The 23,433-nt window shown below is 54.5% G+C and overlaps 1 long non-coding RNA gene across 1 annotated transcript; it reads left to right on the top strand.

The window, feature by feature from the left end:
* Positions 1–18,025: 18,025 nt before the first annotated feature.
* LOC137463856 (uncharacterized) lies at positions 18,026–19,503 on the top strand. Its single transcript, XR_010993990.1, has 3 exons — positions 18,026–18,404; positions 18,553–18,673; positions 19,272–19,503. It is a non-coding gene; the product is annotated as an uncharacterized lncRNA (long non-coding RNA).
* Positions 19,504–23,433: the final 3,930 nt, after the last annotated feature.

Below are 23,433 nucleotides of genomic sequence, written 5' to 3' on the forward strand. Positions count from 1 at the left end.
GTGCCCAGGTGGCCAAGAAGGCCAATGGCTCCTGGCCTGGACCCAGAATGGTGTGGCCAGCAGGAGCAGGGAGGTCATTCTTCCCCTGTACTTGGCACTGGTGTACTTGGCATTCTTCCCCTGTACTGGCACCATACCTCAAGTGCTGTGTCCAGTTCTGGGCCCTCCCATTTAGGAAGGACATGGAGGGGCTGGAGTATGTCCAGAGGAGGGCAACAAGGTGAGTGAGGGGTCTGGAACACAAGTCCTGTGAGGAATGACTGAGGGAGCTGGGGTTGTTCCGCTTGGAGAAGACTCAGAGGTGACCTTATCACTCTCCACACTCCCTGAAAGGTGGTTGCAGTCAGGTGGGGGTCGGTCTCTCTCCTCACAGCAACTGACAGGACCAGAGCACAATGTCTTAAGCTGCACCAAGGGAAATTTAGGTTGGATATTAGGAAAAAAGATTTTTTTATGGAAAGGGTGATAAAGTACTGGAATTGTCTGTCCAGGGAGGTGCTGGAGTCACCACCATGGGATGTGTTTAAAAAAAGACTGGATGTGGCACTCAGTGCCATGGTTTAGCTGAGGTGGTGTTAGGGGATGGCTTGGACTTGATGATCTCAAAGGTCTCTTCCAACCCAGAAATTCTGTGATTGTGTGACATCACAGACCAGGTTGTGACATCATACAGTTGGCTGTGACATCACTGGTTTATTATGTGACATCACATAGCAGGCTGTGACATCAGAGCATGCCTGTATGACATCACAGAGCAGGCTGTGACATCACAGAGGAGGTTGTAATGTCACAAAGTCGGCTGTGACATTACAGGCTGGCTGTGTGACATCACAGAACGGGCTGTGAGGCCACAGAGAAGACTCTGCCATCATAGAAAAGGGCTCTGTGACATCACAGAGCAGCTGTGTGATGTCACAGAGAAGGCTGAGACAATACAGAGTGGGTTGTGACATCACAGAGCTGACTGAGAAATCACAGAGCAGGCTGCGACATCACAGCGAGGCTGCATAACATCACAAAGGTGGCTGTGACATCATAGAGCTGGCTGTGATATTACAGGCTGGGCTGTGACATCACAGGGCAGATAGAACAAACTGAGACCTCAAAGAGCAGGCTGTGACATCACAGGGCACCAGTATGAAATCACAGGAGGCCGGTTACATCTCAGAGTGGGCTGTGACATCACAGGGCAGCTGTGTGACATTACAGGGGCTGTGTGACCTCACAGGGGCTGTGTGAGGTCACTGGGGAGGTCACTCCACCCCAGCTCCCCCTCCCAGTTCCCCCAGAGAAGTCCAACGCTGCTCGTGCACAGCGGGGTCCCCTGTCCCCCCGGGTCCCCCCGCCCCCGGTGCCGCAGCCTCCCCCAGAGGATGTTCCACGAGATCAACCCCAGAGCCTGACATGGGGACGGGGGCTGGGGCTGTGAGGGGTGGGACAGGGGGACAGGGACCCCCTGGCAGCGTCCCCGTGTCCCCCAGGGCCAGAGCCTGGCCCAGGGCTCCTTCACCCTGTTACCAATGAGGGCTTGAGAGCGCTGAAAAAATCCCCAGCAAGGGATCAGCAAAAACCAGATTTAATATTAAGCGACAGCACGGCAAAGTTCCTTGACAAGAGTGACTCTGCTCCTGACTGGACACTTTAGGCACACCAAGGAAACAAAGCAACAACAAAACCAAACAAAATCCAGGCAATCAAATGAGAAATGAGCTGAGACCTGGGGCTTTCATTGCTATGGAAAAGAACTGTCCTTCTCATCCAGGTGCCCATGGCCAGAATTGGGATTCCATCTCCAACACTGCCTGTTGTGACAGACTGGAGGAGATTGTTGGCTGGAAACATTTCATGTGTGGGGAGGAAGGGGCAGGTCCAGCCTTGCCCTGCCCTGGAACCCCAATCCCCCCAGAGCCTCTATCCCAGCCCAGCAGTGTCTGCCAGTCCCTGGCACAGCACAGGCAATGCTCCACAGCCACCTCTGGAGCCCCCAGCCCAGCTCCTGAGTGACCAAATGACCCCAAGTCCCACCTGGGGGAAGGGCCCAGGAACACCAAGGGGTGTTTAAGGCTGAGCACAAGGCAAGCACAAGTCTTGACCCTACCTCCTCTTGGAATTTCTATCTGAATGCCACTGGAATCTCTGAGTTGGTAGCTCTGTGTGTGTTCTTCTCTAAGTCTTATTTTTCTCTCTTTCTTTGTCTACTTCTATTTCTGTCCTCTTGCAAATACTGGTTAACTTAAAATTGAACAGGCTTTGAGTTTGTGAAGTCGAAGGGGCCAAGTTAATGCTTTGAGAAGTGTTTTGTGTAAATTAAATGTTATATTAAACCTTTTGCTAAAGTTTCTCTGATCTTCTAAAGTTGCCAGTAAAGGCTGTTTTGTTGTTTTGAGCTCCTGAGAATCTCTTATTGGTATTTCTCCAGTGCATCCAACTCAGAGGACACAAACAATTGTAATTCCTTTGAAATGTCTCCTTGAGAGAGTTGCTAGGGGGATGGGGGTCAGAGCTTGTGTGTGCTGCTTGGCACAGCCCAGGCAGGGCTTTCACAGCCACATTCCACACTCCATTTCCCAGCTGGAGCCGCTGGTGCCTCTGAGTTCTGCTGCCCCAGCCCCAGGGACGCTCTCCTTGTCTGCCCATTCCCCCACGGTCTCTGGGCAGGGATGGCCTCAGTGGGGGCTGCTGACAGCCTCAGCAGCTTGGAGGCTGCTGCTGAATTTTACTGCTCCAGAGGCTTCTTCAGCCTTCAGCTCTTCAGTTCAGCAATTCAGTGTCCCAGAGCTCCTTAACATTCAGAACATCTTAACAAGCCAAACCTCTGGGAATAATGTAAGCATTAAAATCTTTTGTGGTTAATTAGACCAATTTCAGAAGTCTATTCCAAGTGAATACACTACATTTAAAAAGACAGTGAGAAAAGGTTTTTTAGGTCCTGTTGGGTTTTTTTTTTTTTTTGTTAATACATTGATAAGTTCAATCTCCAATTGACACTGAATCCAAGTACCTCCTCATGCAGTTTGAACAGACATGAAAATCAAGACCCTTCATGGCTGACAATCAATCAGACTCTGTCCCTACCCCCACCCCACCATTTCCCCCATCCAAGCCCTGGCACTCAGAGCAGCCTTGTGCAAATCTGAGCTCCCTCCAGCCCAGGCTGCACCTGCAGGTTTCAGCTCCTTGGTTCCAACTCCCCCCTCCCTTCCTTGGAGAAGGAGCTGCTCCAGACACAGAGGGATGTTCATTTCTTGTCAGCCAACAAAGCCAAGGGAAGGCACAGCTCCATCAAATGCAAAAGTCCTTCTTCCCTCGGCTCTGCCCTGCCCCGGATCCCCCCAGCCTGTCCTGTTTCCTTCATCCCTGCATTGCCAGGGACTTTCTGGGACAAGGGAGCTCTGCTCTGGGGATGGAGGGAGGTCCAAGTGCAATCACTGGAGCGGGAACCACAACTCATCAGGTTTGTGTCCTTTGGGGGTCAGGAACTGGTGAGACTCAGAGGCACAGAAAGTTTCTCTTCATGGCCAACAGACCACAGTTGAACAGGACACAATTTAATAACAATCACACTCTTCCCTGAGCTATGTGCAACATCCCAGCAGTGTCTGATGAGTCCACCATCCACAAGTGACTTGCATACTAAAACTAATTTTAGACAAATGTGGTTCTATGATAAATAATAAACACAATTAAGTTCTTGTATCAGGATGCTCGTCCTGGAGTGGAGGCAAAACAGTTCAAACAATTCCTGATTTACAAAGCTGTCAGTGGGGGATGGAGAAGGGAGGTCAGGCTGCTTTTGGCTTCTGTCTCCCACCAGGCCCCTGGTGAAGAGCCTGGCTCTGTGTTCTCCATCCCCTCCTCGCTGGCACTGCCAGGCTGGGATGAGGAGCCCCTCAGCCTTCCCTGCTCGGGGCTGGACCAGCCCAGCTCCCTCAGCCTCTGCTCACAGCCCAAGGGCTCCAGCCCCACCTTGGAGGCCCTTCCCTAAACCTGCTCCAGCTGCACGACATCCTTCCTGCCCTGGAAATGCAACCCAGGCCACAGGGACCTGGATAATCCATGTCCTTGATGTCCTGGTCACACAGCCCTGGCCCCTTTTCCCCATGTCAGGCTCAGGGGTGGATCCTGTGGAACATCCTTTGGTGGAGGCTGTGGCTCCAGGTGGACCGGGGCGATACCAGGGGACAGGGACCCCGCTGGGGCATGAACAGCATTGGACTTGTTGGGAGAAACTGTGAGGGGGAGCTGGGGCAGAGTGACCAACCCAGTGACCTCACACAGCCCTCCTGGGATGTCACACAGCCCCTCTGTGATGCCACAGACTGCTCTGTGATGTCATAATCTGCTCTGTGATTTCAGACGTCTGTCCCATGATGTCACAGCTGGCTCTGTGATGTCACAGAGGCAATCTATGATGCCATAGCGTCTCAATGACCTCACATAACCCCCTCTGTGATGTCATAGCCCACTCTGTGACCTCATGTTACCAGATGATAAATTGGCTTTGGGAGGAGCTATCCCCCATGCACCCGGCAGAATAAAGAATGCTGCTTCTTAATGCTGCATTGGGGTTAAGGAGTACCTGGTACCCCCTTTTTGGGAAACCCTGGACTCCCCTTTCCTGGGCTCAAGGACCCCCTGGAACTCCCTTCTACCTCTCCACGTCCCTGCCCCCCATTTCTGTGACCCTGAGACCCCCCTGCACCCCCATTCCTGAGAACTGACACACCCTTTTACCCCTTTGCCCGGCACTCAGACCCCCCTGCACCCCCTGACCCGGCACAAACACAACCTGTTCCCGGCCCCCCGCCTCTCCCAGCCCCCAGCCCCACCCTTTTCCCTGACCTGGGACCCCTGGGCCCCCATTCCTGCCTTTCCCAGCCCCCAGCCCCTCCTTTCCTCACACTCAGGAGCCCTGGCACCCCCTTTCCTGGACACAGGATTCCCTGGACACCCCATCCCAGCTCTCCCAGTCCCTGCACCCCCTTTCCTTGGCTCTGAGCCTCTGAACCTCCTTCCCAGCTCTGCCAGCCAGGACATTGGCATAGCCAGAGTCGGGATATTGAGATAGCCAGAGCTGGGATATTGAGATAGCCAGAGCTGGGATATTGGGACAGCCAGAGCTGGGACAATGGGATAGCCAGAGCTGGGATATTGGGACAGCCAGAGCTGAGATACTGGGACAGCCGGAGCCGAGATATTGGGACAGCCAGAGCGGGGACATTGGGATAGGCAGAGCTGGGACACTGGGATAGGCAGAGCTGGATATTGGGATAGCCAGAGCAGGGATATGGGGACAGCCAGAGCTGGGATATGGGGATAGCCAGAGCTGGGATATTGGGATAGCCAGATCCGGCTCAAAGACAGGAACCGGCCCGTGACCGACAGTGACCTGGAGACGGGGCAGGTACAACCAGAGCGGGGGGACTGGGGGGAGCCAGGGGCTGGGCTAGGATCTGTGGAAATGGAGGACTCTGAGGGGCTGGGATAGGATCTCTGGGGATGGGGGGGATCTCTGGGGCTGGGATGGGAATCCAGCTGGGACACGACTCCATGGGTCCCTTCTGTCCTCGTTGCCAGGTCTGCACAGGGTCCAGGTGGTTTCCAGCTGTGACCTCCTGTCCAACGGAGTGTCCATGGATCCCACCGGTACGGCTACGAGGGCTGGGATTTAATCTGCTTCCAGCGGGGATCCAGGAGCTTTGCAGTGTCCGATGGTGCTGCCTGGATCACCCAGAGGTGCTGGGAATCCAAAGGGATCATGGTGGAGCAGACGAAGCATTACCTGGGACAAACCTGTGTGGAAGGGCCCCCAAAATACATCAGATATGGTCGGGAGGCTCTGGAGCACAAAGGTGGGTGTGGGAGGGGAAGGGCAGCGCCAGGGGAGTGCCCTGTCCCTGCCCTGAGCCCAGCATGAGCCTTTCCTTGGGTGTTGTGTGCCCTGCCTGGGGCAGGAGGGCACTGCCGGAGCAGCTTTGGTGGCCCCGGGCAGCCGGCCGGGCTGCAGCCACTGCAGGGCTCCTGGGGAATGTTCCAGAGCAGAGCTGAAAGCAAACAACAGTTTCTGGAGGGGATTCTGACCCTGGGCCTGGGCTGGGAGCCCAAGGGCAACAACCCAAAGTGCTGGAGCTCAGTGTCCCTCGGCCAGGCCGTGTTCCCTGGCTGTGCCCTGTCCCTCGGCTGTGCCCTGTCCCTGTCTCTTGTCCCTCGGCTGTGCCATGTCCCTGTCCCTGTCCCCTTTCCCTCAGCTGTGCCCTGACCCTTGCCTGTCCCCAGTCCTTGTCCCCTGTCCCCTGTCCCTCAGCTCTGTGGGGCCGGGGGTGGCAGCAGGACCTGGGGCAGTCCTGAGAGAGAACAACCCAGAGCCCCAGCTGGGCCAGTTCCCCCAGTTCCCCCCAGGTCACTCCCAGCATGGGCCCTGTGGCTCCCTGTCACCCCCAGTATGGTCCCAGTCACTTCCAGTTACACTCAGTGTGATCCCAGTATCATCCCAGTCACTCCCAGTATCATCCCAGTATGGTCCCAGCATGTTCCCAGGTGTGTTCCCATTCACCCCTATAATAGTTCCAGGCACTCCTAGTATGGTTCCAGTCCTTCCCAGTATGATCCCAGTATGAACCCAGTCACTCTCATTATGTTACCATTTGCCTCCAGTGTGGTCCCAGTCACTCCAAGTCACTCAGTATGATTCCAGTCACTCCCAGTATGATTCATGTCACTCCCAGATACTCTCAGTATTATTCCAGTAACTTCCTTTATGATTCCTCTGTGATCCCAGTCACTCTTGGTCTCTCCCAGTAAATCCCAGTTGCCCCCAGTGTGCTTCCACTCACTCCATCCCGCCGCCACCGGAGCTCTGGCATGTCTGGACTTGTCTCCATGCTCCCAGCTGCAACATCCAGCCAGGCAAAAGTGTCTCTGGGGTGAAACACCACAGTGGCTGCTATTTGGTTCAGCAGCAGGGCCAGACAAGCCAAGGCACATCCTGTCCTCGATATCGGTAACACCAATATTTTGGCAACCTGACGTGGAGGCTGGCCTGACCCTGCCGCACCGATGGGACACTCCGGAGCTCTCAGAGCCTCACAAGACCACGGAGAGGCTTTAAGGCAGCTTGGCGTCCACTGGCAGATCTTTTAGGACATAGCTCTCCAGGAGAGACTTTGGGCTTTATCCACAGAATACTTGTGGATGTCCTGCACCTCTGGGAAGCGCACCTCCTTTTTGGTGAGCCAGACCTTCCCAGAGGAAGAATAGGGCAGCTCCTCCTGCCCCGAGGAGTCCTGTTCAGGTGAAGAGAAGACTCCGCCGGACCAGGACACCGATTTGGGTGAGTATCCCCGCTCCATAGCGGGGTGGGGAGCTCAGAAACCGTCCCTGACGAGGGACTTGTTCTTTTTCGCTCTTATTTCGAGCACGGCAAGGCTGCGCAGCCCCGCGGGGTCGGGAGCGATAGCCCCGGACGGCGCGGCTCTGCCGTTTTGAAAACCCGCGTGGCAGCGGCAGCGCCGCTGGCTCAGGGGGAGCGGGGGGCTCTGCCCGCCCCCTCAGCGCAGTGCGGGGCGTTCGGATTCTCCCGCGGCGCAGCGGGCGGCGGCGGCGGCTCCCGGGAGCGGCGGGAGGGCGCGGGCAGCGGGGGCAGAACCATGGCTCGGGCTTTCTCGCCGGGCGTGGGCGGCGCTGAGCCGCGGCTCCTCCGCACGGCGCGGGGGATCCCTGCTGCTGCCGGCGGCAGTTTTAAAAGCCGCACAGGCTGCTGCGCTGGGCAGGGCTAAAAGCTGCGTGTTTTCGCTTCTTAACCGCGGTGTTTGGAAATCGGTACCGAATTCGGGTTTGTTTTTTGTCGGTGTGAGGTTGGGCTGTGCCTTTTACATCTACAATGGGGGCTAAGCTAAGCACAGCACAGAAAGGCGTATATTATCAGATTATAGGAATGTTAGTTAGTGGAAATGTATAGTTTTCTAAGGGAAAATTAAAACAGTTTATAAGGTGGCTTTTTCTATGCTTCCCGCAAGTTTCTCCTGAACAAGTCCACAATACCCACTTTTGGGACACAGTGGGTCACAAATTGATAACCTTGGGAAGGTCTGGGGACACGTCTTCAGCCGAATTTGTGTTTTGGAGTTTGCAAGTTCGATCAGCTTTACTCAAGCAAAGGGAAGTGAAGGAAAAGCCAACTAACAAGGAATGTACCTCTGCCCTTCCTATTTCTCCCCACCCCAGTTCTGAACCCTCTTCCCCAAAACTCGGTATTTTAAGGAGAGCAGACTCTGCTCACGCCCAGGGAAGCCAGCTCCCTGAGCATCTTAAAATGCCCGAGTCCCACTGTCCACAAAGTCCTGGCCAGACCGCGTGGAATTCTCCCCACCCTGTCTCCCCAGCCCAGAAACCCCGAGCACGTGTTGGTTTTTTGGAGAGCAGTGACCACCCAAATGGCTCCCAGTCCCCAGAGAGCCAAGAAAATGGAGGATGCCACGTGGCACCGCGCCCTACCTGGTCTCCTTCTTCCCATGATTCCCCTCAGCATCCCAAAAATCCTTTCTTTCCCCTCACCCTCCCCCCGATCCTCGTGACACCTTCCCTCCCCCACCTTACCTGGCACTCCCTCAGCTCCGCCCCTCCCCCCCAGGGGGCGTCTGCCGATGTGACGTCACCAAAGATCCCCGCCCCCTGTTCCCACGGTGGCCCCGCCCCCTGTTCCCACGGTGGCCCCGCCCCCTGCCCGGGTTCCCACGGTGGGGGCTCGCCCACTGCTCGCCCCTGTAGCCACACCAGTGATCCCAATGCTTCCCGTTCAAGGGAAAAGCAGCAGGGAACTGCAGAGCCAATGCAGGGTCCCGATTTCTCACTCGCCCCTGTCACATATCAGCATGCAGGGCAAGGGGGAGGAGCCACAGCTGCTAATTGGAAAGCTTTTGCACAGCAAATAATAAGAGAGATTTGCAAAACACACCAACAGTATGGCCCACAGAGCCCGTGCTTCCGTGACCTTTTAAAGGCCGAACCAGGTAGGACTGTGCTAGTCCCACATGATTTAAAACAGCTTTTTTCGTGCCTCATGACCTCTACAGAATTCAAACTATGGGAAGTGGCATGGAAACAGCTGCTGAAAGAGGCCCTCCCAGACTTGCATGCTGATCCAAACACAGCAAAGGATGCCAGTGGCGTGCCAATTACCATCGAGCATCTCCCCGGTGAGGGCCAGTGGTCTCTGGCCCCAGTCCAAGCTGCAGTAATCCCTGTGGTAGTCCTTGAGAGAGTCAGAGATGCAGCTGAAAAAGCCTTCTTTGCCCTTCAACCTGACGGCCCTCTCGAGCCATATAGTAAGATCACACAGCTACCATCAGAGCCTTTTTTGAAATTGGTGGAAAGGTTAACTAGAGCTATTAAAATCCAAGTTAGGAAAGAAAATGCAAGGGAAGAAGTTTTAGAGGAAATGGCATTTGCAAATGCAAATGAACAGTGTCGAGCTGTGATTTTAAGCTTACCTTTGGAGCCCCCCACACTAAAAGATGTGCTTCTAGTTTGTAACAGGAAAGTGCCTCTGAGGAGTGTGGCTCAGGACACCAGACCAAAGCTGCTGCCAAGGCCACCACAGAGAGTCGCCGTTGCCAGCCCAGTGCCCGTTCCATCAGCACAGTGGCACACTGGGCAGCAGCGAGGACCAGCAATGGTTGACCCCACAAAGCCATGCCTGCTTTGTAAGAACCTTGGGCACTGGGTTAACCAGTGTCCCCTGAAAATGCAATTGGAGGAATTTAAAAATAGCAGGGGTGGAGAACTACAAGTGCTCCCAGGGAGTCAACAACAACAAAAAAAACCTAAAAGGGCTTCTGTGGTTCTGTGCAAGCACGGGGCTCTGGCACCTCTGGGACCTCAGAGCCTGCTGTGACCTCAGCCTGCTGTGACCCCAGAGCCTGCTGTGACCTCATGGCCTTAGCTGCACCCCCAGAGTGTACCCCCATCTGTACCAATTGACTGCCCTGACTGTAAATGTTTGGCTTGATCCAAGATCATTCCTCAGCAATTCCTTTCTTTTGCCTGCTGACTTTGACTGTGACCATGTCGCCCTGATTTTTTAGGATTTTCTAAAGCCTTCTGAATTTACATTCTTGTAGAGAGCTTTCTCACGCAACTTTCTGTAAACAACCTATTGTTTTGCATTCTTTCATAGAGGCGGAGAAATTTGATAGTCTGGTAGTTTGTCCAGTGTTGTTGGAGAGGTGGCACGTTCACCTTCCAATCCACTGGCACCTTTTGAGAACTATAAATGATTGGAGTCAGAAAAAATAAATTCGTCTCTTCATGGTGACCAAAGCTGTGGTGCGTCATTTTTCCTTGTGTCCTCTGGTGACATCTGGTGGCCGCCGGCGCGTACTACAGCTAAGGTCGGGTCAGAGTGTGCTCACCCCCCCCTCCCTTTGGCGTTTTGCCTGCTGTGTTAGTTGTGAAAAATGCATATTTTATGATTGGCTTTTCGCAAATATTAAATTGAATACTATATGTATTATGTTATATTCATTAGAAGTGCTGTATTAACATTTTAATAGTATGGTATATGTAGTTTTGTAGTTAAAATAGAGCCTATGTATGTGGGGGTTTTTTTACTAACTCAAGCAAGAGATGAGATAATGAAGAAACTCTTCACACAGAGATGACAATGATGGGGGCCCATAAAGAATTACTGCCTCCTTATCGGAAAAGACAAACATTCTTCCACCTTCTCTCTGTCTTTATGGAACCACCAGGATTAAGGGGAAGAAGTTGACAAAAACCAGAAAAGTTCTTAATTTGCAAGGAATTTATGCATCATGTATGAGATGTATGAATATGCAACAGGCTACTGCTTTTAAAGATTATTCCTTTGTTCACAAGGCATGCTTATCGGGCTTAAGTGCCCGAGAGCATCCGGACATCCGTAATTCTTTGCTTTTTATTGTCTTGTAATTGTCCTAACTCTAAATTTTCATTACTCTAATTGTATTACTATTTTTATAACCATTTTATTATTATTAAACTTTTAAAATTTTAAAAACCAAGTGATTGGCGTTTATAACAATCTACAATATGCTAAAAATTGTAAAACCTAAACTTCTCATCCATGTGACATACTAAACTACACTCTCCAATCCCTAAAATCCCTAAATGCCCGTTGCCCCCGGGGGATGCTATGTTGGTATTCTCCTTCCTCAGCCCCGGGGATGCTCCGCTGGTTGCCCTGGTCCTCCCAGTTCCATCGTCCTCGTTCCAGGGCGATGCCCCGCCGCTCTCGGTGCTCACTGTCCCATGGGATGCTCTGGCGGGGTCCTCCCCCCTCTCCCCAGGGCATTCCTCACCGCCGTCCGTTGCCAGAGGTGGCGCCGGGGCGCTCCCGGGGCTCTGACGCCGCCAATGCCGCCGCTCCCATCGCCGGGCCCGCACTGAGCCCTGTGTGCCAGCACACGCCTTTTATAGTCCGGGCAAGCCCCGCCCTCCCGCCGACAGCCAATGGGAGTGCAGTGATGTCATAGTGGTGAGGGGCTGAGTGTCACGGCCACTTGTGATGCCACAATGAAGGGGTGGGGCCAGAATGAGAGAGCGATCTGATTGGATGATGCGGAAGGCGTTCCTGCACTGATTGTTCCAGGCGCTGATTGGTTGGATTGATGCTGGGGGAGGGGCAAGGCGGGGAGTGGGCGTGGCTCACATGGGGGGAGTCCCAGCCCCATTCTGGGGACCCCAGGCCCATAGGGAGGGGTCTCTGGGGGTCCCTGTCCCATTTCTGGGGGTTGTAGGTTCATGGAGATGGGTCTGTGGTGGTTCCAGTCCCATGGGGATGGGTCTCTGGGGGTACCACCACCATTCTGGGGGGTTTTAGGGTAATGGGGAGGTTTCTCTGGAGGTCCTAGCCCCATTTCTGGGGTGGCCAGTCCATAGGGAGGGGTCTTCTGGGGCTCCCTAGACTATGGGGAAGGGTCTGTGTGCTCCCAGTCCCACTTTTGAGGGGTAACTTTATGATTCGTGTGGGTGGCGAGCGACTCGTGGAGACAGCAAAGATCAGCCACAGAATTTAATAAGATTTTTTGCCAATTTTGCTTTGGAAAACACCTTACCTTTGGAGGATGCTCCGGTGGGGTCCGTGCTCCTTCTGCCTGATCCCGGCACTGTCTTCGTCGTTGCCCCGGGGGGACGCTCTGCTGGTGTCCTCCCTCCTCACCCCGGGGCATTCCCCGTCGCTGGCCGCCGTCCATGGCCGGAGGTGGCTCCAGGGCGCTCCAAGGTGCCGAGGATGTCAGCAGCCCCCACTGAGGCCATCCCTGCCCAGAGACCATGGGGGAATGGGCAGACAAGGAGAGTGTCCCTGGGGCTGGGGCAGCAGAACTCAGAGGCACCAGCGGCTCCAGCTGGGAAATGGAGTGTGGAATGGGGCTGTGAAAGCCCTGCCTGGGCTGTGCCAAGCAGCACACACAAGCCCTGACTCCCATCCCCCAAACAACTCTCTCAAGGAGACATTTAAGAGGAATTACAATTGTTTGTGTCCTCTGAGTTGGATGAACAGGAGAAATACCAACAAGAGATTCTCATGAGCTCAAAACAACAAAACAGCCTTTACTGGGAATTTTAGAAAACCAGAGAAACTTTGGTAAAAGGATTAGCGTGACATTCAATGAACAAAAACACTTCCCAAAGCATTACCTTGGCCCATTCAACTTCACAGACTATTAGCTCATTCAATTTTAAGTTAATCAACATTTGCACGAGGACTGAAATAGAAGAAAGAGACACAGAAAGTGAGAAAGATAAAAAATATACAGAGAAGCACACACAGAGCTACCAACTCCTGGATTTCAGCAGTGTTCAGACAGAAATTCCAAGAGGAGGTAGGGTCAAGATGTGTGCTTGCCTCATGGTCAGCCTTAATTTTCCCTTGGTGTTCCAGGGCCCTTCCCCAGGTGGGACTTGGGGTCATTTGGTCACTCAGGAGCTGGGCTGGGGGCTCCAGAGGTGGCTGTGGAGCATTGCCTGTGCTGTGCCAGGGACTGGCAGACACTGCTGGGCTGGGATAGAGGCTCTGGGGGGATTGGGGTTCCAGGGCAGGGCAGGGCTGGGGTTCCATGGCAGGGCAAGGCTGGTCCAGCCCCTTCCTCCCCACACATGAAATGTTTCCAGCCAACAATCTCCTCCTGTCTGTCACAACAGGCAGTGTTGGAGGTGAAATCCCAATTCTGGCCAACCATTTTTTATTCCTTTGGGATATTGTGATTAGTATTCTTGGAAAGAAAACTTGCTGAACAAGTGTGATAACACAGAGAGCGGGAAAACAGAGATTGAAAGGAATGAAGATTTTAAAATTGCGCGGTGCAGAAGAGACCCACAGACAACCACTGTAAACACAGCTGAGAGATTCAGCTTGGAGTAGAGTGGAACTCATTCACTGAAGATCTCTGGTGCCCAGGAATGCAAAGACTGAGGAGAAAAGGAGAAAGTCATTCCGTCATTTAGACTCCTGGAAGCATTGTCTAGAGATCTAAAAAGCTATTACATTACAAACCTAAAACACCCCCAAATGGATTGATAAGTGTGATGTGCACATCTCTGCTGTTTTCAGAGTCAATGAAACTGACAATTAGGAATGGGAACCCAGATGTTTATCTCCATTACTCTAACAACACCTTAACGAGGCACTTTAGGAGCTGAGCACTAACATTCTCACCCTGCTGTATTTCCTTTACATTTGAATACAGGCTGGTAGAAGAAGAGATCTGGCTCTAATTGCTCCCCAAGTTAGCTGTTGCACTTTCAGGTTAGGAGTACGTGTAAAATTCAGCTAATCACTCTCTCTATCCATGAATATTCCACTACTGAACTGACATACAGAAACATCCTTTTTCTCTTTGTACCTTCCTAAGTGGTGCCCTAATTAACAGGAGACTTGTGTAAATCACACAGGGAATCACCAAAATTGCTGAAATTGACTCTCAATTTCATTAAAAAGGCTTCTGAGAAAAGGCTCGACAGGATCACTAAACAAACTGAAACTTGGAAGAGAAACATGCATTTTAGCACTGATCAAGAGAAAATAAGAATAAATCCTCTGAAAATTCCAAGCAGAAGATAAGGAGAAAGACAGGAAGCACAGGGAGAAAAAGGCAGGGCTTTAGGGAGGTGGGAGGGTGTCCTTCTCCTTCCTCCCCTCTCCTGCAGGGTGTGACACCGGCAACAGAGAGCAGCCCCTGATCCTCAGCCCTCCCCAACATGCTGCAGCAGCCAAATATGGCCACAGAGACAGATGGCAACTGTGCCATCTGCCAGGACACCTGGGATGAGGTGGCTTCTACTCTGCCCTGTGGCCACCAGTTCTGCCGGAGCTGCATCCTGCGGTGGGCACAGACAAATCCATCATGCTCACTGTGCAGAGGAGCAATAGAGACTGTCAGGTTTTCTGATGATGCCGGTGACTCTCTAGAGATTGTCATCACAGACCCTGAGCAGCTGCCAGCAGCCACGAGCTCATCAGAGCGAGCTCCCGGCGGCCAGGACGAGATCATCCCCCATGGCCCTGTGCCGGCCCATCCCTCTTCTCCTCAGGAGACACCAGCCAGAGCTGTCAGCGGTGTCCTGCCCAAGGTCTGGGCAGGACTTTTCCGTCGACGACGGGAACTTCTGGACCCTGTGCGGACTTGGCTGAACCAGAGGATGGAGGCCATCCAAAGGGAGCAGTGGTGGATGGCAAGGAGCACAGAGTGCCATCCTATATGTTCTCTGTGTGTGTGGGCCAGACCAGGAGGACATGATCCAGAGTCTGCAGGGCTTCCTGGAGGAACACACAGTGCCACTGGTCCAGGGCACCATCGACATCACTGTGAGACACTGCAGCTCAGGGGCCCAGAGTCTGCTGCACTCCCACGCTGCCGCAGATGAGGATGACAGCCCAGCAGCCAGCAGCTGCTCCAGCAGCTCCAGTTCCATCTTCTCCAGCTCCCCCAGCCTCTCCAGACCCAACAGCCACAGTTCCCCCAGCTTCTCCAGCCCAAACAACCCCAACTCCTCCAGCCCTAACAGCCCCAGACCCAGCTCTTGGACTCTACCCAGCAGCCCTCAAGTCCCCACAGAGGAAGAAGAGGAAGCTGCCACAATGGAGGCCACCCCCAGCAGGGGTCAAAGCCATCCCCCAGTTGTGCCGGTGTCCCCAGAGCAGGACCAGCCCCAGGATGAGGCAGGTCCCTCTGATCCACCTGTCCAGAGCACCAGCCTCAGACCCTCTGGTCCCACCCAAGGCAGGCACTGCTTGCCTGGGTGGCCCCGGCGGTCCCTAAAGAGAAAGGCCTCAAACTCTCCCCACCTGGCGCCTGCAAGAGGCCCCCCTGCCAGCAGAACTAGCAAGGCTCTTCAACTCCTTATTTTTAGAAAAAAAAAAAAATTGTTGTTATTTCCCCCACACAGTCTCTGGGCTCTGTTTCCTCAGCCTTCCCCTTGTACCCCACCGTGGGTGGCACCCATGTCCTGTGGGGCACCAGCCTTGCGCCCAGGGCCATATGGGCAGCTTAATTGTCTTCAAGGCCAATCTTGCCTAAGAAGAAATTGTCTGGACTTTCATTCGTCTCAATGTCAATTCCACTCTTGGAGTTTTTCCCAGCTTTGTCCTTCCCAAGGCCGTTTGTGCTAAAATATCTCAATACTCCATCCTGGATCTTATCAGCATCTGCAAACAGCTGTTTTGTGATGCTAATTACATATCACTTTCCCCTATTACTTTTTAACAAATATTTTCTAAAATATCGATATAGTTACAATTATTGGCACAAATCATATTCATTTATCACATCTCTATCTGGCTTTGTTTGAAGGTGTAGGCTCAAAGCAAACTCCCTTAGTTCCTCCCTGAGCCCTGGCCAAGAGGAGGATGAAACCAGATCTTCCCGCACTAGAAGTTGTGGTAGCTTGTTTATTCAACAGTATAAAATCTGGGCCCTCTCACTTGGCGCAAAGTTGGCGGCCTCGCCTGAGGGTGGGCGAACCACATAGGAATTCCCAGTTACTGGGAGTGCTTCTCCAATCCCTTGGTGTGACAGGGCATCCCCAGCTGACGTGTGTGTCAGGACAATGGTCAAGTATGAGGGTAACTGGTGATGTATCTTTCTGAATCCCTACAGGCAATCTTTTCTAGTAATAATCAGGTGCATTGCTTAGCTTATCCTTTTGTACTTCTGTGCTGCTTTGCCCTACAGTCAATGACACTTCTTCCTTAAGCTGGGGTGGGTGTCTTTGGTGCTGACCCTGCCAGCAAGCCATTCCCTTCAGAATTGGACTCGGTGGATCCCTTCCAACACAGAACATTCTGTGAGTCTGTGATCACTTCTACAAAGTTTGCTCAGAATGAGTTTCAGCTAAAACACTTGGAATTATTTGCTGAAATTAGAGTTGGTAGATGGAACTCTTGTTGGTAAACAATGGAGGGAGAGAACAGCTTCATGTGGGTTTTTGGGGCGTTGCCCCAATTTTGTGGGTTCCTCCCTCCATTCTGGGATCTCACACCTCCGTTTTGGGGGTCTCCACCCAGCGATTTTGGCTTCCACTCCTTCCACTTTGGGGTCCCCCTTTACTTTTGTGCACCCCATCCCTATGTTCCACACATGCCCAGCGGCCCCAGTGTGCACTGAATGGCCAGCAAGGGACTGGGGAATGCTGGGACCCACAGTGATGTCAGTCATCCCTCCTGGTTACACACAGGACTCCTCGGCCCTTTTTGGGGTGCCCTGGAGTGCCAAGGCCACGGGGAGGAAATGTCTCTGCTGCCATGCTGGGAAGGATCTTGCTTGGCCCATTGTGGCCTCCTGTCCCCTGTCTCTCATTGTCCTCTGACAGCCCCTGTGTCCCTGCACCCCTCTCAAGAGCAGGACTTTGGTGCCAGCACCCCCAGGCTCCAAATCCCCGCGTTGGCTCTGTCCCTATGGTATCCCCACGCGGCCGTTGCGCCGGGGCCGTTGTGGCGACAGCCGGCGAGCGGCGCCATGGCGGAGCTGCCGCTGCCCGCCGGGCTCAGAGCCAGCGCCTTCCCCGCCAAGCTGTGGCGCCTGGTGAACAGCCCCCGCGTCCGCTCCGTGCGCTGGGACAGCCGGGCCCGGGGGCTGCTCATCCACCGCTCCCTCTTCAAACGGGAGCTGCTCAGCCCGGGCGACGCCCAGGGCCCGGCCCCGCACACCTTCAGGGCCACGCAGTTCCGCAGCTTCGTGCGCCAGCTCTACCGCTACGGCTTCCGCAGGGTGCCGGGCCGGGTTGGCTCAGCTGCGCCGGGCGATGCCGGGGCTTGGCTCCACTACAGCAACCCCTGCTTTCGCCGCGACCGCCCCGACCTCCTGCTCCGCGTCAGGCGCCGGAGCGCGGCCAACAGGCAGCGGCCGGCGGCGGGGCGGGAGGGCCGCAGGCGCCCGCCCCGCGGCTCCCAGCAGCTCCCCGGGGCGCGGCCGCTGCCGCACGGGCGGGACGGGCGCAGTCGCTTCCAGCCGCTCTCCAGGGAGCGGCCGCCGCTGCCGCCCGGGCGCCCGCCCAGCGGCTTCCTGCTGCTGCACAGGGAGCGGACGCTGCCGGACGGGCGGGAGCTGCGCAGCCCCCGGCCTGGCCGCTTCCAGCCGCCCCCCGGGCAGCGGCCGCTGCTCGCCCGGCGCCCGCCCTGCGGCTTCCACCTGCTGCACAGGGACCGGCCGGTGCCGGCCCGGCGGGAGGGGCCGAGCCGCTTCCAGGAGCTCTATGGGGAGCAGCCGCCGCCCGCCGAGCGGGAGCTGCTGCGCATCCCGCCCTGCGGCTTCTTCGGGTTCTACGGGGAGCCGCTGCTGCCGCTCGGGCGGGAGGGGCCTCGCAGCCGCTTCCAGCAGCTCTACGGGGGGCAGCTGCCTCCGATCGACCGGGAGGTGCTCAGGATCCAGCCCTGCAGCTTCCAGCAGCTCCACAGGGAGCAGCAGCCCCCAGCACACGACCCGCGAGGTAGGAAAAGAGTTGTAGCCTTGCTTTTCCCCAAAAGGTCTTGAAAAGTGACTGTTTGAAGTATTTTTCCACAAGGCTCTGTCATTCTCGGCCCAAAATTCTCAAGCTTATTTAGAAGGGGCACCTAGAAAGGCAAAAGATTCTCTGCCTGGTTTTCCTGCCTGCTTCCTGTGATGGTTGATCCAAGGCAGCAACAGAGATCTGTGTCCCAGAGCCACATTGTGGAGTGTGACCAATGTCTTTGGATTCTTGCAGCCACCTCGGGCACTTCAGCCCCCAGCGCTCCACCTGGCAGTGCAGGATGTGCAGCATCGACGGCCTCCGGCTCAGCCTGGAATGCACCTGGTGAAGAGCAATTGCCACCAGTGGATCTTGGCTTTGCCGTCGAGCAAATGATCCGGGAGATCAGGAGATCCCTGCCTGAAAGGTCTCCCTCTGCTCAGGTAACCCATTGGAGGGGAATGGAAGAGGCTGGGCTGAAAGCTTTTGAACGCTGTTACATGGAGAAGGAGAGCAACTGTATCCTTGATGCGATTCCAGCAAAATACTGAATGATCTTTAGTTTTCTTTTTTTTCTATTGTTCTTTCAAGGGCAATATGAATGTTGCCCCTGCGTCTTCAGGAGGGGAGCCTGTGAACCGGGCTGCAGCAGAGGAAACTTCATCTGGCACCGAGAGCTGCGAGAACAGTTCCCCAGAGCCCGAGGAGCCTGGTAAGGACAGAGCCCCCGTTGGTTTAGAGAGGTGTGAGACGGCTGCTCTGAGCCTGCCTCTGGCAGGAAGGGAGACGAGAAGAGTTGAGCTCTTGTCTGCAGGGTTGGTGCTTCCTGGTGCCTTTAGTTCAAAGGCACATGCACAACCTGCCCGAGCCCTGCCCTCCACGCTTCGCCAGAGGCTTGGGCACTGAGTCCTCTGCTGTGGCAAGAGAGCAGGGAATAAACCTGACCTTGTGGGAGTTGTGCCACCAAGCTGGGTGTCCCAGTCTGGTTCATACCTCAGCCCCCAGCAGCCTTCAGCCATTTCAGTGAGGACTGTGGTCTCTCTGTCACTGGGACTGTCTGTGTTTCAAGCTCTCGTGGGTGCCATTTGCACTGTGGGTGCTGAGACTTTATTAGAATACTTAAATACTTTACACAGTTCCGTTTTGACAACTTGGAAGGATCCCTGTTCTTTATAGAGCAGGCTTCAAATTGCCAAGTGAGAGTCTGCCTTTCAGGCCGTCTTTTAATGTCCCTGATAGAAGGACAATTGGTGCTCAAGGGGTGCTTGCACAAGGGCCAGTATTGTCTCAGTGTTCCCTTTGCTTCCCAGATCCCGTGTGATCAACTTGTCCAGGAGGGCTGCCCTGTGTGCCAGGAAGAGACAGAGGGAGAGCCTGTTACCATTGGGCAGGTAGAATTCCTCTGTCTCTAGTTATATTTATAGATGTGTATAGTTATATTTATTGATATATGTAGTTGTATTTATAGATTTATGTAGTTATATGTATCTATCTACATAGATATTTGTCTAGTTAATTTATTTTTAGTTTTAGGTGTATATATTTATATTTTTTGATGTGCAGTTATAGTTGTAGATGCCCATAGTTGCCTTTATACATGTGTATAGTTACATTTACATATATATACTTATATTTGTAGATAGGCATATTTATATTGATATATGGGGGTTTAGTTACATAGATTGATATCTGTATAGGTGTAGGCCTCTTTTTAACCTCTTCCCCTGCTCTGCTTCCTCCCTCACCTCTTGCTTTTCCCCCGTGCCCCCTGTGTCCCCTCTCCCTGTGCTGGGTCCGAGCTGGCGGCCGGGCCGGGCGGAGCAGCAGTTCCAGCCCCGGGTGTCCCTGGAGCGGTGGGAGCTGCCGGTGGCCCCAGGCAGTGTCCCCTGAGGAGCTGCTGAAGGACGGTGAGACTGAGGGGGCTGAGGGGGCGGTGACGCTGAAGGGACGGTGACCCTGAGGTGCTGCTGGGGCTGAGGGCTGTGGGGCAGCCGAGGGCGATGGTGGCACTGAGGTGACAGGGAAGTGGCACAGGCCGAGGGGTGGCGGGTCTAGGGGGACGGGATGGGTCAGAAGGGACTGAGGGGCTGAGAGGACTGTGAGGGGCTGAAGAAACTGAAGGGGGCTGGGGCTTTGCCGAGAGCATGGCGGGGCTGAGGGGATGGAGGGGGCCGGCAGGGAGCACAGAGGGCTCCGGGACTGCAGCTCTGCCAGGCCTTGGAACCAATTGCAGAGCCTCCGCTTTTGCCACAGCTGCAGCGGAGACCTTGAGGACAGCCGGAGACTGACGGGAGCCAGCAGGGAGAACCTGAAGGCCAGCAGCAAGAGCAGGGAACGGGGACCTGCTGCTGCCACGCTGGAGAGAGCCCGGGTGAGGCCCCAGGGCCGGGAAGGCAGGGTGGGGCTGAGGGTGGCGTGGGCTGTGGCCGTGGGCACTGCCCGGCGGGGCAGCAGCGGGCCCTGCCCGTGCTGGGGCTGCTCAGCGCAGCTGCCCCGGCCGGCACAGGGGCTGTCCTTGGGCAAGGCAGCTGTGCCGGCAGGGCCCGGGAGCTGTGCCGGCTGTGCCGGGCTGCCGGGGCTGCGGGACAGTCCCGCCGCGGCTGCGCTCACCACAGCCTGGCCCGCTCGGCTGCTTTTTCTTTCTAACCCTCCTGGGGAGGCTCTGAGATCTTCCCTTCCCTGATGGAAGTGCAGCTGCTGCCAAGGAAAATGTCCGCATACTGACTCAGTGCTCCCTTTGCTTCCCAGCTGTGCCATCTGCCGTCCCTGTCCAGGAGAGCTGCTCTGCACAGGAGGAAGAGCCCGAGGGAGAGGCTTTGAAGATGGGGCAGCAGCAAGAGCAGGGAACGGGTGTTATAAGTTAAAGTAAATAATTTGTCTGATCCTTTAGGGATTGATAAAAATAATTTTATTGATTACAGCAAGCAATGACAAGCAAACAGCGCTGGGTGCAGCCGGGGAGTCAGTGCTCCGCCAAGGCTCACGCCGCTTCCCTTTTCCCACGGTCCTTTATTCTCCCCCTTCTTCCGCGTGCCTTGTGGCTTTTCCGGGAGTACTCTGCGCGTGCGCCTCCAGTTGCTAGGGGGTCACCACCTGCTCTCTGGTGGTCATCTGGATGAAGGCTCTCCTCCTCTTCCTCGTTGGGGGTTTATGACCCTGTAACAATCTTTCCATAGATGGTTACACACCTCCCGACCCTAGTTGTACAATCAACTTAAGGAGTCAGCATATCCTCGGGTTTCCTGTTATTCACAAAAAACCTCTTCTTTTGCCTGAGTTCCTGTTTAATGATGAACAAAGAGACTTCTCTTATCTATTACAAGGGGTCTGGAACACAAGTCCTGTGAGGAATGACTGAGGGAGCTGGAGTTGTTTATCCTGGAGAAGACTCAGAGGTGACCTTATCACTCTCTACACTCCCTGAATGGTGGTTGCAGTCAGGTGGGGGTTGGTCTCTCTCCTAACAACAACTGACAGGACCAGGGGACAGTGTCTTAAGCTGCACCAAGGGAAATTTAGGTTGGATATTAGGAACAAAGTTTTTTATGGAAAGGGTGATAAATTCCTGGAATTGTCTGTCCAGGGATGTGGTGGCGTCACCATCATGGGATGTGTTTAAAAAAAGACTGGATGTGGCACTCAGTGCCATGGTTTAGCTGAGGTGGTTTTAGGGCATGGGCTGGACTTGATGACCTTAAAGGTGTCTTCCAACCCAGCAATTCTGTGATTGTGTGACATCACAGACCAGGTTGTGACATCATATAGTAGGTTGTGACATCCCAGGTTTATGTGACATCACAGAGCAGGCTGTGACATCAGAGCATGCCTGTATGACATCACAGAGCAGAGCAAGCTGTGAGGTCAAAGAGTGTGCTGTGACATTATAGGGTGGCTGTGTTCCATCACTGAAGGTGTTGTGACATCACAGGGTGGGTCTGTGAGCCCACAGAGGTGCTGTGTGACATGCTAAGTGAGTTCTGCCATCACAGAGCAGGCTGTGCCATCACAGAGCAGGCTGTGACATCACTGAGGAGGTTGTGATGTCACAAAGTTGGCTGTGACATTACAGGCTGGTTGTGTGACATCACAGAACGGGCTGTGAGGCCACAGAGAAGACTCTGCCATCATAGAAAAGGGCTCTGTGACATCACAGAGCAGCTGTGTGATGTCACAGAGAAGGCTGAGACAATACAGAGTGGGTTGTGACATCACAGAGCTGACTGTGAAATCACAGAGCAGGCTGTGACATCACAGCGAGGCTGCATAACATCACAAAGGTGGCTGTGACATCATAGAGCTGGCTGTGACATCACAGGGTGTCTGTGACATCACAGGCTGGGCTGTGACATCACAGGGCAGATTTTGTGACATCACAGAGCAGACTGGGACCTCAAAGAGCAGGCTGTGACATCACAGGGCACCTGTCTGAAATCACAGGTGACCTGTTACATCTCAGAGTGGGCTGTGTGACATCACGGGTGTGTGACATCACAGGGCAGCTGTGTGACATCACAGGGGCTGTGTGACATCACAGGGGCTGTGTGAGGTCACTGGGGAGGTAACTCTGCCCCAGCTTCCCCTCACAGTTCCCCCAGAGAAGTCCAACGCTGCTCGTGCACAGCGGGGTCCCCTGTCCCCCCGGGTCCCCCCGCCCCCGGCGCCGCAGCCTCCCCCAGAGGATGTTCCACGAGATCGACCCCAGAGCCTGACACGGGGATGGGGGCTGTAGACAGCTGGGGTGGGACAGGGGGACAGGGACCCTCCGGCAGCGTCCCTCTGTCCCCCAGGGCCAGAGCCTGGCCCAGGGCTCCTTCACCCTGTTCCCAACGAGGTCTTGAGAGTGCTGAAAAAATCCCCAGCAAGGGATCAGCAAAAACCACATTTAATGTTAAGTGACAGCATGGCAAAGTTCCTTGGCAAGAGTCACTCTGCTCCTGACTGGACACTGCAGGTACAGAAAAGGAAACAAAGCAACAACAAAACCAAAAAAAAAAAAAATCCAGGCACTGAAATCAGAAATAAGCTGAGAACTGGGGCTTTCATTCATATGGAAAAGAACTGTCCTTCTCGTCCAGGTGCCCATGGCCAGAATTGAGATTTCACCTCCAACACTGCCTGTTGTGACAGTCTGGAGGAGATTGTTGGCTGGAAACATTTCATGTGTGGGGAGGAAGGGGCAGGTCCAGCCTAGCCCTGCCCTGGAACCCCAGCCCTGCCCTGCCCTGGAACCCCAATCCCCCCAGAGCCTCTATCCCAGCCCAGCAGTGTCTGCCAGTCCCTGGCACAGCACAGGCAATGCTCCACAGCCACCTCTGGAGCCCCCAGCCCAGCTCCTGAGTGACCAAATGACCCCAAGTCCCACCTGGGGAAGGGCCCAGGAACACCAAGGGGTGTTTAAGGCTGAGCACAAGGCAAGCACACATCTTGACCCTGCGTCCTCTTGGAATTTCTCTCTGAACCCAGCTGGAATCC

The sequence above is a fragment of the Anomalospiza imberbis genome, chromosome 30, assembly GCF_031753505.1.
Source record: "Anomalospiza imberbis isolate Cuckoo-Finch-1a 21T00152 chromosome 30, ASM3175350v1, whole genome shotgun sequence".
NCBI classification, from domain to species: domain Eukaryota; kingdom Metazoa; phylum Chordata; class Aves; order Passeriformes; family Viduidae; genus Anomalospiza; species Anomalospiza imberbis.